The sequence below is a fragment of the Heloderma suspectum genome, chromosome 3 (genome assembly GCF_057233095.1).
Source record: "Heloderma suspectum isolate Gila_16-S chromosome 3, 16-S_ref, whole genome shotgun sequence".
Taxonomy (NCBI): domain Eukaryota; kingdom Metazoa; phylum Chordata; class Lepidosauria; order Squamata; family Helodermatidae; genus Heloderma; species Heloderma suspectum.
Window position 1 is genome coordinate 5309212 of NC_139460.1, and position 14341 is coordinate 5323552.

The following is a 14341-nucleotide window of genomic DNA, read 5'->3' on the forward strand; positions in this document are numbered from 1 at the left end:
TCCACCCCCCTGGCCTGCCTTGATGAGCCTTTGCCCTAATGATGATGATTATATAGCAGTGATGTGTCTCAGAGAGACACCTCCCAGCATGTTCCCTGGAGAAGCGTGGATCTTGGGAACGGAAAGGGAAGAGGGAGCAAGTCTTGGGGACCCAGTGAAATCCCATCCATCTTTTTAAAAGGGTTAGGTGGACTTAGGGAGAACAGCTCTAACAATGGCCATGACAGCGCCAGTTCAGAAGCAGGATACAAGATGCTGGCGATGGGCCGTGGGGCGGGGCGGGGGAATTGCCGCTATGCCCTTTTTGGGTGCACCCCACTCACCTGGTTGGCCTCTGTTGAAAACAGAATGTTGGGCTAGATCAGTTGCCCCACAACCTGGGTCCCTCCAGATGTGTTCAACTGCATCAGCCTAAGCCAGCATGACCAGTAGTCACGGACAGTGGAGGCTGGTGGCGCCGATGTCAGTGGGGCAGTCAATCCACTCTGGGTTTCAGTCAGAACCAGCCAGAACTCTAGAGGTGCTATCCAAGGTGCTATCCAGAATAGTTCTGACTGATTCTGACTGAAACCTGGAGCAGATTCACCACTCCACTGACATCAGAGCCACTAGCCTCCACTGGTCAGGGATGATGGATGCTGTAGTCCAAAACATCTATAGGGAGACAGGCTGGAGATAGCTGGACTGGATGGAGCCTCGGTCTGATCCAGCAGGGCTTTTCTTATTCCCTTATGTTCTGAAGAGATTCTCCTTGATGGCAGGACCATGCAGTGCGCTGGATCCCAGACCATCCTACAATAAAAAGCTTGTTTTGAATGACTAGCAATTATCCTTGATTTAGTGTGGCCACTTATAAATCACCAATAAAAAAGAGAGGACATCCATCGCCAAAAAAGAGCGCACCAATCCGCATAACATTTGCATGTGCTAATTAATATGAATAGATGCAAATTTAGAAACAATTATGATAACTTGAAGAGAGAAACAGAACATCTCATCATAGTGTGGAAGACTCTGACCAGGTGACCTGTGTGCCTTGATCAATCCGCTGTCCAAGCACCTTGTGAAGCACCCTGGAGAGCTCCTTTAGAAGTCTGACTGGTTCTGACTGAAACCTGGAGCAGATTTACCACCCCACTGACATTAGAGCTACCAGCCTCCACTGATGGTTCTTTATCTTCAAAATGGGCTTGGCCTTGGAGGACGCCTTCAAACTAGAGGAGAGTCCTCTGCCATCCCTTCAAATAGAGGACTGTCCTCTGTAAAAAAAAAGAAAGAAAAAAGGACACATGGCCACCCTATGTTTGATTAGGTTTCTGGCAGTTAAGATAGCAGCATGGATTGCTTGCCTCTCATTCTTCTTACGAAGGGGGAAAATGGCATGAATCATAACCGGCCTCATTTTTCCACTCTTTGAAGTTGCTAAATGGCAGCTTAGGCCAACAGCAGCCCACAAGGCTCATTCAAGCTTGCCTCGGTACCCTGGGTGTGCAGTGGCCCCGCTCCTTTGACAGGGAACCTGCTTGCTTCGAGAAGATCTCAATCAATCTTGAGCCAAGTGGTGATTCTGGCAGCCTTTCTTACTCCTCCTTAGGTAGTACTTCTTGCTGTAACGGTGATGGATTTCTGGTGTCCGCCTGGGGTACTTGGCCCGCTCTGGACTCCCTTAAAGGATGTGAGAGGCCCTTAGTGTGACTAATTCCACTGTGCTGAGCTGCTGCCCCAGGGGCCATCACTTGCCCCAAGCACCTGCCATTCATGGTGGTTGCTTCCCAGCGCTCCAATCTCAGCCAGTATTCTTTTTTGTTAATGGTGCATGCACATCATAATAGCAGGAACCTAGGAAGCTGCCTTATGCTGAGCCAGACCATCTAGTTCAGTATTGTCAACGCTGACTGGCAGTAACTCTCCAGGGTTTCAGACAGGAGTCTTTCCCGGCCCTACCTGGAGATGCTGGGAATTAAACCTGGGATCTTCTTCATGCAAAACATGCGCTCTACCACTGACCTATGGCCCTTGGGCATGATGACAATATTGTGCCAAATGTTTTCTAGGTGCTGCATGCAAAGATGAAAAAGCAACACTGCCCACAATTTTATCATCTAATAGATATAATGCAAAAGGGAAAAAGGGATGAGGAGGAACAAGCATATACAGGCACTAATTCTACATAATATAAGGAACAGGGCTGCAAGCTTAGTTCAGAACATAAGCAGGACAGGAGTGCAACAGCGCTCTCCCGCCCAGGTTCCCCAGCAACTGGTGTACATAGGCATATCGCCTCTGGTACTGGTGTACATTGGCATACTGCCTCTGATAGTGGAGTTAGCATATAGTCATCAGGACTAGTAGCCATCGATAGCCTTATGGTGCAATCCTATGCATGTTTAGACAGAAAAAAGCCCTACAACTCCCAGCATGCCCCAGCCAACATGCTGGAAGTTATAGGACTTTAGGCCTAGTTGTAGGCCCTTAGTTTATTTAATTACTAGATTAATCAACTAAAGCTTTAGTTGACCAACCTTATAGGCACTGATTTGAATTAGTAACAGCTAATTTTAATCAGGGACAGCCAGTTTTAATTAGTAATGGGTATTTGGGCACTTTCCGTTCTGACATGAAACTGCAATAAGGAATGAGGGGAAAATAAAATATTTAAAGGTGGCTTTTAATCTATTAACAAGTGGAAATTTTAATTTGTTAAATTGTAAGTTATCTCACATTTCCTTCAGTATTTCAAAATGCCCCCCAACTGAGATTTTGATAATATGCAAGCATATTTAATTGCTTAATCAATCAGTTAAAAGGCAGATGGTTAATTTAACAAATCTTTCATTGGCTGAGTGACAGCCATACTAAGAAAATATTGCAGCTGGCATTCAGGTCAGCAAAATAAGTGCAGATGCAACAGGAAACCTGACACGTGGCACATAGACTCAAGTAAAGACGTCGAGGTGCCTTATGCTGAGTCAGAGGGTGACCCATCTTGATCAGCATTGTTTACTACTTCCCAAGGTCTCATAAAAAGGTCTTTCCTGGCCCTGCTGCGTAAGATTCATTCAGCGGAGGCATGAGGGATCGAGCCTGAAACCTTCTGAGCTGCAGTCCATGAGACTGAACTCAAGCCATTCCCTTGAATGTATAACGCCGTCTTATAGTGAGTCAGATCATTGGTTCATTGAGCCCAGTATTGTCTGGTTCAGACTTCCCCAACCTGTTGCCCACAGCTGTGATGGACTACAATTCCCATCATGCCCAGCCAGCTTTGCAGCCACTTCTCCCATAGAATCTGCATTGCAACCCATACTATAAAAATAAGTTGATGCACAGAAGGGTATTTACCCATCACCCTTTTGCAAGTGAAATGAATCTGAAGCTGTAAGAAGTACATGTCAACAAGACACGACAAACCTTGATTTGGTTAAGAAGTTTCTAACATGTAATTCTGGCCTAAGTACATTAGATTTGCCTAGATGATCTATTGTTTGGAGGTAGTTTCACCCCTAGAGGGATGGTGACGTCACCTCACCATCAAAGGAATTCTTCCCCTGATGAGGAAAGAGTCATGTCTGAACCATGGTCACTTTTATTACTAATCAAGCTTGGAACCTGCCTTGCGCCTAATGTCATGTGAGGCTGGGTGGCAGGCTTGCTATACTTCTAGAACAACCTGCCCCAACCTGATGCCCTCCAGATGTGTTGAACTGCAACTGCCATAATTCCCAGCCACCATGGCCAATCCCTTACTCAAAACCCACCTTTTTCCGTGAAGCTCTTGGCACATAAACTTAGTCCCCCTGTGCTACTGTAATGAAGGCCAAGTACTGAAAGAACAGCCTGTTCTTCCCCTCTCTACTTCTGCCTCCATCTCCATCCCTTTCGTTTGTTTTCTCCACGTGGTGTGGAAAATGTGGATAGGGAGACAAGTTTCTCCACCTCTCAGAATATTAGAACGTGGTCCCATGAAGCTGATTGGTGGAAGCCCTTCTTCACACAGCACATCGTTAAACTATGGAATTTGCTACCACAGGATGTAGTGATGGCCACCAATTTGGATGGCTTTAAAAGAGGGCTGGACAAATTCCTGGAGGAGAAGGCTAGCAATGGCTACTGGTCTCGACGGCTATGTGCTACCTCCAGTACCAGAGGCAGTGAGCCCGTGTACACTAGTTGCTGGGGAACATGGATGGGAGGATGCTATTGTGCTCATGCCCGGCTTGTGGGTTCCCAGTCGACAGCTGTTTGGCCACTGTGTGAGCAGAATGCTGGACTAGATGGACCCTTGGTCTGATCCAGCATGGCTCTTCTTATATTCTTATGTTCCCCTTCCTCAGTTTTTTGACTGGAAGCTCTTTGGAGCAGAGACCTATCGGCTTCTAGTTTGCAAAGTGCCATGCTATATTGATGCTGCTATATAAATATTAAATAATAATGTTTTCCAGTAGTTTATTCCAGGCAGGTTTTCTGAATGTAAAGAACCCCAGTGAAATATCTATTGCAGATTCCTTAAAATATGGATTCTGACTGCTGGAAATTTCCAGTGCCTTTCCAGCCCTGCATGTCTTGTTCCTTAGCTCTGTTCTGAGCACTCTGGATTGGATCCAGACAAAGTTAGTCACACTTTAGTCCCAATGAAATCAAAGGGGCAAGTTAGTCATGGGGCAAGTTAGCACAAAACCAAAATCTACCAGTTCATAGAGGCCAGCAGTACACATCCATGTTTCACACGTTGGGTGAATCATGCTTAACTTGGGTCAGCCTCATCTCTTACTGCTGCCTGCAGTTTTCACAGTCTTCCTTTTTGTTCCTCTGACAGGTTCATCTCATTAAGGAATTGTTGGGGGGGGCGGGTGGTCAAGCAAAGGAAGAAGACCCTCCATTGTGTTGCTTTCAAGCACATGGTTAGAGGGTCAGACTAGGACTGGGGAGACCCAGGTTCACATCCCCACTCAGCCATACTGGGCTGGGGTCAGTAGAGGGCCCAGAAATACAATGCATATTTAAACCAGATTGCACCGGACAGCTCTTCAAAGAGGATGCCTTCAAACAGAGGACTGTCCTCTGTAAAGTAGGACACCTGGCCACCCTGCGTGAATCACAGGTGAAATGAGTTGAAGGAAAACTATCAGCTGCTGGCAGGATCAGTGGCTCTCAACTTACCCCTCTTTCTTTCTTCCCAGGGCATAGTGATTATGTAAAAGTAGCAGGGTTACTACCTCTGGTGAGAAGAATTCGTAGTTCCATAAAGAACCAAGGTAGTCAGCAAGGGAATAGGTCTGATTTTTTTTAAAAAAATCCTTCTTCCCATAGACATATGGGACTCCCCTAGGGAGGTGGTGGGCTCTCCCACACTGGAGGCATTCAAGACGAGGCTGGACAGCCATCTGTCAGGGATGCTTTGACTTGGATTCTGCATTGAGCAGGGGGTTGGACTCGATGGCCTTGTAGGCCTCTTCCAACCCTACTTGTCAGGTTTCCCTTTTTGCCCCTGCTGTAAACTTCAGAACCCAAATCAAAACACAGACAAGAGGCTTCTATCCATGGCTCTTTAATCCTTTTACTTCATACAGATGCAAATTGTCAGTAACTCACAGTCTACAAAGGAAATGCCTTCAGGGAGTTCAAAGGGAAGCTACGAAGGTTGAAAGTTGCCCACTGTTTGAGAAAAGGCGGGCACGCTTTCCTAACTTAAGTGGGGGGGATCTCCCTCTATCTCGTGAGGTCTCTACGCATAGCTGTTCCTACCGGGCCAATCGGGTAGATGGCCTAAGCTCCACCCCTGCCATCTCTCTCTTGGCTCTGTGTCTGCATCTGGCGTCTAAGAATTCAGGCTCTCCAAGACCCACCTCTCCCTGTTCGCTATCTCTCACAGGGGTGTGTGAAGAGAAGCCCTCTCCATCCAGCTGGACTATTGAAACCTCAGAAGTCTGTCTCTCCCTGTCTGGAAGAGTCTGGGAAAGTTCCTCCCCCACGTTTTGTGGTTCCTCTTCAGTATCTGAGCTACTCTGCCACTGCCTATGCTCGGAGGCACCCCTGACACGACTATTCTATGATTGTATGACATAAGTCAGGGTAACAATCCTGGGATAACTTTAACACATACTTATATCAAATAACGTTTTGCTACTATGTATCATGCAAATATGGGCTTTTCTACATGAGGTATTTATCATGTGTTTGTCATCCCCTACTCATGATTGTTTACAGGTTCTGTAGACGACAACATGACCCTCCAGTTTTGCTTCTATGTCTAACCAGCACTTTTAATTGTGAAAGCTAAAGAAAGCGTGATTTCCTCTTGTGTATTTGCACTATCCCACTATACCACAGTGCCACCTAGAGGTTATGTAGCAGAAAAGCAGGAAAGGAAACACTCCTCATGTAGTGCTCATATCTCCATTCTGCGACGAAACCGAGATACAGTGAATTAACAGCCGATTAACAGCCTCATGTAGAAAAGCTCTATATCTCGTCCATCCCCAACTTCCCTGTCCTGTATCTGTCCCTTTTGTTTTTACATCTTTCCCACAATTCCTACCACCTTCCATTCAAACCTCCCCACACTGAAATTTCTCAATCATTTTCTGTCAGACTTCCAAACTATTCACCTGAATAGTGCGAATAGCTACTCATACATTGATTCAGAAAACAATAGAACATCCATTCACCTGGCTGCAGGTGATGGGAGTTTTAGTGCAACACATCTGCTGGACACCAGGTCAAGGAAAGCTGCAATCAAAAACGAAGGAAACAGGAAAAGCATAAAGAGGTTTCTCTGAATCTTGATTGTGTAAACAAGCCCTCTGTTCCTGCACTTTATCTTTCTTTTGAGCTCGTATTGCTTTTCCAAAACATGTCACTTTTACTATAACAATTAATAAATAACACAATTAGCAAGTGAACATAAACCTATAAACCTTCCTTAGCCTATAAATTCCACCCTTCAAGTAACTCCTCTAATTCAAAAATCGAGGAAGTGAACAGATAAATACGATGTGTGAGGGTAAGAATAGGGGATCAGAAGAGATTTACAATTTTGTTTTTAACTTATACTTAAACCCAAAATATTTAGATTAATTGATTACGTTTATATCCTGCCTTCCCTTACAGGAGCTCAAGGTGGCATCCGTGTATTCTATTTATCCTCACAACAACCCACTGAGGTAAGTTAGGCTGAGAGTTAGTGATATAGCCCAAGCTGCTTTAGAGTTTTGACTGGTTCTGACCGAGACCCAGAGCAGATTCACAACCCCACTGACATTGGAGCCACAAGCCTCCACTGCCTTATCCCTAACATCTAGTTCTGGATGTTTGAATGGAGGAGCATTCATCGGCCCCCAACTGCAATACGAAGTGATACAGCTCAAATACAGGTTGACCATTCACTGCAAACTAGGTCACAATCATAAACATGGATTAGAATCGCTACTCCTTCACTCACGATAAGCAAGGAATGGATGGGGGAGGGAGGAGCCCTCCTTTTTAACACCCCGTCATGCTTTTTTTTTTTGCTTTTAATAAAAACATGACATTGTGCCTGAAACATAGATGTTAATGGACGACTAATCCTCCTTATCCGATCTCCAGTAACCTGCATCTAGTTGTTCATCATCGATTTACACCAGCCACACTCACCAGGAACACTTTATCTCTGTACAACAGAGACATCTGCTGGAGAGCAATGCTGAAACGCATGCGGTCTAGCATGAATTTTCCTTCCCAGCTTTGCTGCACTTCCATAAATTCACATACTGATTTCGCTGTTTGAGAAAGTCAAATGAGCCATTCTTTTCAGCAGGTACATTTAACTCTTTGGGGGTCCAGTTTTGAAGGGGAACCCAGATGAGAAAGGTGGTGAAGGTGAGGCAGAGAGAAGACTGCTCAATACTGATCATTTATCAATTCATAGAATCATAGAATAGTAGGGTTGGAAGGGGCCTACAAGGCCATCGAGTCCAACCCCCTGCTCAATGCAGGAATCTAAGTCAAAGCATCCCTTGAATGCCTCCAGTGTGGGAGAGCCCACCACCTCCCATGGGAATTGGTTCCATTGTCGTATGGCTCTAGCAGGTGGGACGTTTTTCCTGATGTTCAGCTTCCTGTCACTTGAGCCCATTGTTCCGTGTCCTGCACTCTGGGATGATCAAGAAGAGATCCTGGCCTTCCTCTCTGTGACAACCTCCCAAGTACTTGAAGAGCGCTGTCATATCTCCCCTCATTCTCCTCTTCTCCAGGCTAAACATGCTCAGTTCTTTCAGTCTCTCCTCATAGGGCTTTGTTTCCAGTCCCCTGATCATCTTTGTTGCCCTCCTCTGAACCCTCTCCAGCTTGTCTGCAACCTTCTGAAAGTGTGGTGCCCAGAACTGGACACAGTACTCCAGATGAGGCCTAACCAGTACTGAGTAGAGGGGAACTAGTACTTCCCAGGATTTGGAAGCTATACTTGTATTAATGCACCCAAAATAGCATTTGCCTTTTTTGCAGCCACATCACATTGTTGGCTCATCTTCAGCTTGTGATCTACCACAATTCTAAGATACTTCTCGCTTGTAGTATTGTTGAGCGAAGTATCCCCCATCTTGTAATTGTGCATTTGGTTTCTTTTTCCTAGGTGCAGAACTTGGCATTTATCCTTATTAAATTTCATTCTGTTGTTTTTTGCCCAGCACTCCAGTCTATCAAGATCACTTTGAATTTTGTTTCTGTCTTCCGGGGTATTAGCTATCCTGCCCAATTTTGTGTCATCTGCAAATTTGATCAGCATTCCCTGTATCTCCTCCTCCAAGTCATTAATAAAAATGTGGAAGAGCACTGGGCCCAGGACCGAGCCCTGCGGTACCCCACCCGTTACCTCTCCCCAGTTTGAGAAGGTCCCATTGATAAGCACTCTTTGAGTCCGATTCTGTAGCCAGCTGTGGATCCACTTGATTGTTGTTTCATCTAGACCACTTTGAGCTAGTTTGCTCATCAGGATATCATGGGGCACTTTGTCGAAAGCTTTGCTGAAGTCAAGGTATATTATGTCCACAGTATTCCCACAGTCCACAAGGGAGGCTACCTGATCCAAAAATGAGATCGGATTAGTCTGGCAGGATTTGTTCTTGACAAATCCATGTTGGTTTCAAGTAATCATTGAATTGTTTTCAAGGTGCTTACAGATGGATTGCTTTATATCTGCTCCAGAATTTTCCCAGGGATTGATGTCAGATTGACTGGTCTGTAGTTCCCAGGTTCCTCCTTTTTGCCCTTTATGAAGATAGGGACAACATTAGCCCTCCTCCAGTCATCTGGCACTTCAGCCATCCGCCGTGATTTCCCAAAGATAATAGACAGTAGTTCTGAGAGTTCTTCTGCCAGTTCCTTTATTACTATAGGATGCAGTTTGCCTGGCCCTGGAGATTTGAACTCATTTAAAGTAATGAGGTGTTCCTTGACCATATGCCTATCGATCTCAAGCTGCAATCCTGCCCCTTCAGCCTGTACTTCACCTTTGCTAGGGGAGTCATAGACCCTTTTTTGGGAGAAGACTGAGATGGAGTAGAAACTGAGCACTTCTTTTTCTTTGTCATCTGTTATCATTTTGCCATCCTCATTGAATAGTTCAACCACCATTTCTTTCCTCTGCCTTTTACTATGCACGTATCTGAAGAAAGCCTTTTTGTTGCTTTTAGCATCCCTCACTAACCTCAGCTCATTCTCAGCTTTAGCCTTCCTGATGCCATCCCTGCAGTTCTGTGCTACCTGCCTGTACTCTTCCTTTGTAGCTTGGCCTTCCGTCCACTTCCTGCTGTTCTTTGTTTTCAGGTCCTCTCTAAGCTTTTTGTGAAGCCACTTTGGCTTCTTCTGTTGTCTTCCATCTTTTTTTCTTGTTGGAATTGTTTGTAATTGTGCCTTTAGAATTTCCTTTTTTAAAAACTCTCACCCCTCTTGGACTCTCATTAGAGTTGCTTGCCATGGGACCTTACTTATCATTGTTCTGAGTTTATTGAAACTGGCTTTCCTAAAATCCAGGGTATAGCTTCTGCTTCCTTTAGAACCAAGAACTCAAGTATAACATGGTCACTTTCCCCCAGAGTTCGCATAACTGCTACTTTACCCACTAAGTCATCTCTGTTGGTTAGGATCAAGTCAAGGATAGCGGATCCTCTAGTTCCTTCCTCCACTTTCTGAAGGAGGAAGTCATCAGCAACACAAGTCAAGAATGCGGGGGGGGGGTATGTTTTGCAGAATTCCCCCCCCCCCAACAAATGTTGGGGAAATTGAATTCCGTCATTACTACTACACCATGCTTCCTTGCTTGGATAAAATTGCATCTTATGTTTTTCTTGTTCTTCTTCCGAAATTAATGGGATTTTCATGGGAGTGTCTAGGCCCCACAACTACCTAGCTTTCTTTCAGGCCCTGTTTACTTAGGAGAACAGAACTAAGCATCTAATATTTGTATGTTCTGTGTTTTGCGGTTCCCAAGGAGGAGGAGGAAAAGATCAATCCAGAATGGAGGTATATATTCTGGAATGATTCATTTTTCATTCATTTCATTCATTTATTACATTTCTATACTGCCCAATAGTCAAAGCTCTCTGGGCAGATTACAAAGATTAAAAAACTTAAAATACAATATTGTAACATAATATAGAAACCAATTACATACAACATACAAACACACACACACACACATAAATATTGGTATGTTCAATATTGGTATGTTGGCTCCAGTACCTTTTGAATGGTGAAAGATTATACATTTCATGGCAAAAAGTAGGCACTGGATATGAAAAGTGAACTACAGAACAGACGGCACCTCCATCCCTGAATTCTGGATATCCTACACTAGCCTTCTCCAACCGGGGCCCTCCAGATGGGTTGGACCATGACTTCCATCATCCCCAGCTGGGGATGATGGGAGCCATAGTCCAACCTATCTGGAAGGCCCCAGGTTGGGGAGGCTGTCCTAAGCACATCAGCTTAGCTGGTGACTTGACAGAGAGGCATCCAACTGAAAAAAAGCACAGTCAGAGAAATTTACCCAACAGCAATGTCAGACTGCATACTCAAGAGAAGCAGTGGTGGCTGGGAAGGTGTGTGTGTATGTGTGTCTTGCACATATGTGTGCATTTATGTGTCATACAAGATAAGACAGTTTCGCCCATACCCTCCAACATTTCACAGGTGAAAATCGATGCAATGCTCCTAGGCCATTTCTACACAAGACGTTTATCATGCACTCGATTGGTCACTCACAGAAGTTCACATGTCCTATACAAGACGCTGTCATCCTCCAGGACACCTCCTGCTCTTTGCGACCTTTATCGTGTTTTTTTTTTCATGACAACAAAATTCCAGCATTTTCCCTCCTCCTGCTATGAATTGCAGTAAATCTATGGTGTACTGATGAAATGGCTCTTTATCCCAGCAATACCACAGTGCCATCTAGTGGCTTTATAATGAAATATATAGAACTTCCCCAGAAATTGGGGAACAAGGAAAAAAACCACGTGGAAAGGAGCCAATAGTAATCCTGCAAGGAATCCAGAAGCAGAAGCCCTGGTAAAGCTGCAGGATTTTAGCTTCATGTAGAGCAGCCCCTATTCACATATCACAGATTCTTCCAGAGCCACATCCCCCACATTATGCATCAGTGAAGGCTCTACTTTGTCTGTTGTATACATTTACTCTGCCATAGCCTGTTCCACACTGCAGTAGTTTGTTCCGCAGTAACCTGTTCTGCACATTCAAAGTCACAAACATGTTTGTTCTTTTGGTTCAAGATATACTAGGAAAACATAACTGTCCTTCCATCTGTTATAAACAACAGTTCAAAAAGTATCTCAGCAATGGCAGTGAGTGAAACAGGAGGCCATACCCTGCATAGGTGCCTTAGTGTTTCTGCACAGGCATTTGCCTACATGTGCACTCATAAGATCATAAAAGCCCTGCTGGATAGACCAAGGGTCCACCTAGTCCAGCATCCTGTTCACACAGTGGCAAACCAGTTGCCCAGGGGAAACCCACAAGCAGAACAGGAGTGCAACAACATGTTCCTGCCCATGTTCCCCAGCAACTGGTGTACATAGGCTTACTGCATCTGACACTGGAGGTAGCATATCACCATCAGGACTAGTAGCCCTCTCCTCCAGGAATTTGTCCAATCCCCTTTTCAATCCATTTATGTTAGTGGTCATATCATAAGTCACGGCAGCAAATTCTGCAAATTAACTATGTGCTGCATGAAGCATTTCCCACTCTTCAGCTTCATTGGATGGCCCCGGGTTCTAGTATTATGAGTGGGGGCGGGGATTTCTCTCTATCCTCTTTCTCTACCCCATGGATCATTTAATAAACTTCTGTCATGTCCTTGCTTACTTGCCTTTTTTCTAAACTAAAAAGCCCCAGATGTTGTAACCTTTTCTAGCAGGGGAGCTGCAAGGAGGTGAACACTGAAGAATGACAACAATGTTGGAAACTCACACGAACAACATTTAATAAGACATCCCCCAAAGGCAAAAATAGGGTTTTACCAGACAGGTTCCAGAAAATATGGGCTGTCCCTGTAAACCGGCAGAGTTGAAACATATGTTCACCCAGCTCGGAGTCAGAGGAATCATCTATTGGGCATGGATGTATATGGTAAATGAAATTAATGTATGTATTTATTTATTATATAACCAATAACCAATGTTCTCTTATAATTACAAATTATAAGACGCATATATTAGTGCTCGATGGATCCATGTGAGATGCAGGTTTACATGTTATGACTTTAAGGGCACAGTCCTGTGCATATTTAGACAGAAAAAAGTCAGTGCTGGCTGAATGCTGAGAGTTGTAGGACTTCTTTCTGCCTAAACATGCATAGGATTGTGCCTTAAACTACCTTAAACTTTCCCCATATACTAGCTCCTGTATGCCAAGGTCTTCTGATGACTACTTCGTCTGAATGCTCCAACTTCTAGAGGAGTGTTGGAGGAACCTGTAAGGTCAAGGGACCTTCTCAGTGGTGGTGCCAAAGCGCAGAAGGCCCTACCTAGGAAAGCTTGTTTAACTAGCTCTCCCTTCTCCTTTAGAAAAATGCAGGTTTACAAGGCTCTTTTCTGGAAATCATTTCAGATTCTGGGAAATTTAATCTGGGACCACAGATTGCTCTTTATAAATCTATCTGGATTGGTTTATTCTTGCTTTGAATCTGACTGCACAATAAACAATGTGTTTTGTGGTCGTATTTGTGAACTGCATAGGAAGTTTGCTTGAGAAGCAGTCAAGAAACTGGAAGAAATCTATGAAATTAAAATGAGGATTGTGATAGATAAAATAATATTCCAGTATTTCATTTGTATGTCCCGCCCTATCATAGGTGCAGTTTATGGTGTTTTTAAAAAGTGAGCGGGAAAAAGATAAATAGATTATATATCTATATCTGCTTTTGTCCTTGGACACCCTGCAGGCCACTCCCTCCTCACGTGTGCAAAAAACGGGGGGGGGGAATAAAAACAAAATGACATCTGGAGCTGCTATGAAGTGCCAAAGCTAATTTTGACCCTTCAGGTGCTCTGTAGCAGTTCAGGATATTATTTTGATTTTTTTTTAAATGGGGTGTCCCCCTGAATTTTGGGGGTGGCAGGGTCTGTACTGAAGGACTGCAGGGGCTGCATGTGGCCCATACGTTGCCCATCCCTGCCCTAAATAATGGTGCCCAGAACAGTTGGTCATGGAACCAACCAGAAGGAATGCAACCCTGGACTTAATTCTAAGTGGCACCCAGGATCTAGCGTGAGATGTGGGTGATGTTAAACAAGTTGGAAAGAAGGGCCACAGCACTATCAAGTTCAATTTATATTTAAGTGGAAAATTGCTGAGGAAGTCTAATACAGTCATATTTGACTTTAAAATACAAGACTTCTAAAAAAAAATAATCAGAGGACTGGGAAAAGGAAATTGAAAGGGAAACTCAAGAGGGCCAAATCTCTCTAGAATGCTTGGAGGTTACTCAAAACCACAATAAAAGAAACTCAGAATGTATACTGCAGTTCAGGAAAAGTAGCACAAAGTTCAAGAGGTCACCAGCATGATTAGCAAGCAGCATCAAGGAAGGGGGGAAAATGCTTTCTTTCAGAAAATGGAAGTTGTACCCTACCTAGGAGTACAAAAAGAAGCACAAACATGCACAAAATAAATGCAAGCAGACAGTAAGGGATACAAAAAAGGATTTTGAGGAGCATATTGTTAAAAACATTAAGACCAACAATAAAGAATTCTTTAAATATATCAGAAGGAGGAAACCAACTAGGGAGGCAGTTGTACAGTTGGGCGACAAGGGAGTTGAAGGAATGCTAAAGGAGAATAA